Raw genomic sequence first — 3,780 nt, forward strand, 5'->3', positions numbered from 1 at the left:
TACAAGGAGCATGCCAAAAACCATGGTTAAAAAATAATGAAAAGTAAACACACTGCAATTAGAATCATCATCATCATCAGCCTATATTTTATGTCCACTGCAGGACGAAGGCCTCTCCCTGCGATCTCCAATTACCCTTGTCTTGCGCTAGCGTATTCCAACTTGCGTCTGCAAATTTCCTAACTTCGTCAACCCATCTGGTTTTCTGCCGACCTCGACTGCGCTTCCCTTCTGTTGGTATCCATTCTGTAACCCTAATGGTCCACCGGTTATCCATCCTACGCATTACATGACCTGCCTAGCTCCATTTCTTGCGCTTAATGTCAACTAGAATATCGGCTATCCCCGTTTGTTCTCCGATCCACACCGCTCTCTTCCTGTCTCTTAACGTTAGTCCTAAGATTTTTCGTTCCATCGCTCTTTGTGCAGTCCTTAACTTGTTCTCGAGCTTCTTTGTTAACCTCCAAGTTTCTGCCCCATATGTTAGTACCGGTAGAATGCAATGATTGTACACTTTTCTTTTCAGCGACAGTGGTAAGCTCCCAGTCAGGATTTGGCAATGCCTGCCGTATGCACTCCAACCCAATTTTATTCTTCTGTAAATTTCTTTCTCGTGATCAGGGTCCCCTGTGAGTAATTGACCTAGATAAACGTACTCCTTTACAGACTCTTGAGGCTGACTGGCGATCCTGAATTATTGTTCCCTTGCCAGGCTATTGAACATTATCTTTGTCTTCTGCATATTCATCTTCAACCCAATTCTTACACTTTCTCGATTAAGGTCCTTAATCATTTGCTGTAGTTCGTCTCCATTGTTGCCGAATAGGACAATGTCACCTGCAAACCGAAGGCTGCTGAGATATTTGCCGTTGATCCTCACTCCTAAGCCTTCCCAATCTAAGAGCTTGAATACTTCTTCTAAGCATGCAGTGAATAGCATTGGAGAAATTGTGTCTCCTTGCTTGACCCCTTTCTTGATAGGTAACTTTCTACTGTTCTTGTGGAGAATCAAGGTAGCTGTGGAATCCTTGTAGATGTTTGCTAAGGTATTTACGTATGCCTCCTGTACTCCTTGATTACGCAATGCCTCTATGACTGCTGGTATCTCTACTGAATCAAATGCCTTTTCATAATCTATGAAAGCCATAAAGAGAGGTTGATTGTACTCCGCAGATTTCTCGATTACTTGACTGATGACATGGATATGATCAATCGCAGAATATCCCTTCCTGAAGCCAGCCTCTTCTCTTGGTTGGCTGAAGTCAAGTGTTGCCCTGATTCTATTGGAAATTATCTTGGTGAATATTTTATACAATACTGAAAGCAAGCTAATGAGTCTATAATTCTTCAATTCTTTAACGTCTCCCTTCTTATGGATTAGTATAATGTTGGTGTTCTTCCAGCTCTCTGGTACACTTGAAGTTGTGAGGCATTGTGTATAAAGGGCCGCAAGCTTTTCAAGCACGATATCTCCTCCATCTTTGATTAAATCTACTGTTATTCCATCTTCTCCAGCAGCTTTTCCCCTGGTCATGTCTTTCAAGGCCCTTCTAACTTCATCGCTAGTTATAGAAGGAGCCTCTGTATCCTGTTCTTCACTACTTCGAATTAAAGTAGCTTGGCTGCTCTGGGAACTGTACAGTTCAGTATAGAATTCTTCCGCTGCTTTTACTATGTCATCGAAATTGCTGATGATATTTCCATGCTTATCTTTCAGTGCATACATCTTGCCTTGTCCTATGCCAAGCTTTCTTCTTACTGATTTAATGCTGCGTCCATATTTTACGGCTTCCTCAATCTTTTCCACGTTATAATTAAGAATATCCCTGACTTTCTTCTTGTTGATCAGTTTTGACAGTTCAGCGAATTCTATCTGATCTCTTGAGTTGGACATTTTCATGTTTTGTCGTTTCTTTATTAGGTCCTTTGTTTCTTGGGAGAGCTTATCTACTGGTTGCCTTGGAGCCTTACCTCCCACTTCAATTGCTGCTTCTGTGATCAACCTAGTTACGGTTTCATTCATTACCTCTATGTTGTCGTTATCTTCCTTTTCTAGAGCTGCATATTTGTTTGCAAGCACCAGCCTGAATTGGTCTGCTTTTACCCTTACTGCCTCTAGGTTGGCCTGTTTCCTCTTGACTAATTTCATTCTTTCTCTCTTCAAATTGAGAGAAATCCTAGACCTCACTAACCTATGGTCACTGCACTTTACCTTACCTAACACTTCTACATCCTGCACTATGAATAACTACCTAATAAAAATGCAGCAACCAAAAGGCTAATTATGAAGAAAACAACACAACTGATTCTATATCTTCACATTTACAGAACAGCATGAACAACCACAATGGTGCAGGAAACAGCACAGCGCTGCAGGTTTTCAAGACCTGTGCATTACCTCCCATGCTGCTCTGCTAATATCGACACCTATTTGCCCAGTTTCTCACTCTTCTGAAGCACAACCTACTGAAACAGGAATCTTGTAGCACTGCCATTTGTCCTAGCCATCAGAACTGTGAAAGTGCAAGATGCTATTAGAACAGTTTAGCACAGTGCAAAGCCTGATCGGCTACAACAATGCATTGCCCAAGAGGGTCAGGCATGTATGTAGTCTTGGCAAACACCTGCCACCTCGAGGCAGTGCACAGACATTGTAGGTAAGGTAATCATACCTGCCAAGTTCGGAGAAACTAAATCCGGGAGATCTTCCGAACGCGGGGGGGGGGGGGAGGGGGTCAGTCGGTAAGACCCCCCCCCCCCAATGTCGATATTTTCAAGTACTCCCAGATGAACTTCATTACAATTTTATTTACAGATATACAAATGACCACATGAACATCAAGGTCTCACTTTTGCAAGCATTTCGTTGTTGCTAATTTTGCCTTGAAAAATTCTTAAAAATTTTAATTCTCGGGTCTTATGTCTCACAACCACCATCTGATTATGAGGCACGCCATAGTGAGGGACTCCGAATTAATTTGGACCACCTGGGATTCTTTAATGTGCACCCAATGGACGGCACATGGGCGCTTTTACATTTCGCCGCCAACGAAATGCGGCCGCCGCAGCCGAGATTTGATCCCGCAAGCTCGTGCTTGGCAGTGCAATGCCAAAGCCACTGATGAAAACTGAAGACGACGAAGAGGAGAGAACGCGTGAGAAAAAGGCTCGCGCTAGCGCCATCTTTGAGCAGTCGGTTCAATAAACCGCTACCGGCGGACGCGCAGTCGCTTCGTTCCTTACATTTATGGTGCCGTGAAACCCGGGAGACGACTGGCGTCCTGCACCGACGATGGATCGACTGCGACGCAGCAGAGGCGTACTTCGAGCCGCTGCTACAAGGCTCATCTCGTCCGCTACCGAAGCGCTACAAGCCGAGCATCCTTCGCCATCCGACCTGCAAGTTATTCTGGATGACCTGCAGGACAAGGACTCGGCACTAGCAGCGCTCAACGAGATGATTGCCGACCTCATGGACGATGGTGACGAGTATGAGGCGGAAGCCACCGTCGCTCTGGAGTACCACGACAAGATCCGCAACACCATGAGCCGGGTCCGCTTCATTCTGAATTCTGCTGCAAGAGCCGGAGACAGCGCCACACAGAGCGTTCTGAGCGACACCGCCACCCAAGGCGTCTCCACTCAAGCAAGTTCCCGAGCACCGTTACACCGAGTTGCCCTACCGAAACTACAGGTACCCGTTTTCTCCGGTGAACTTCGCGAGTGGCAGGGCTTCTGGGAACATTTCGAGGCCACGATCCATAACAACCGCGAGCTGTC

This window comes from Dermacentor silvarum, chromosome 1 (assembly GCF_013339745.2).
Source record: "Dermacentor silvarum isolate Dsil-2018 chromosome 1, BIME_Dsil_1.4, whole genome shotgun sequence".
NCBI lineage: Eukaryota > Metazoa > Arthropoda > Arachnida > Ixodida > Ixodidae > Dermacentor > Dermacentor silvarum.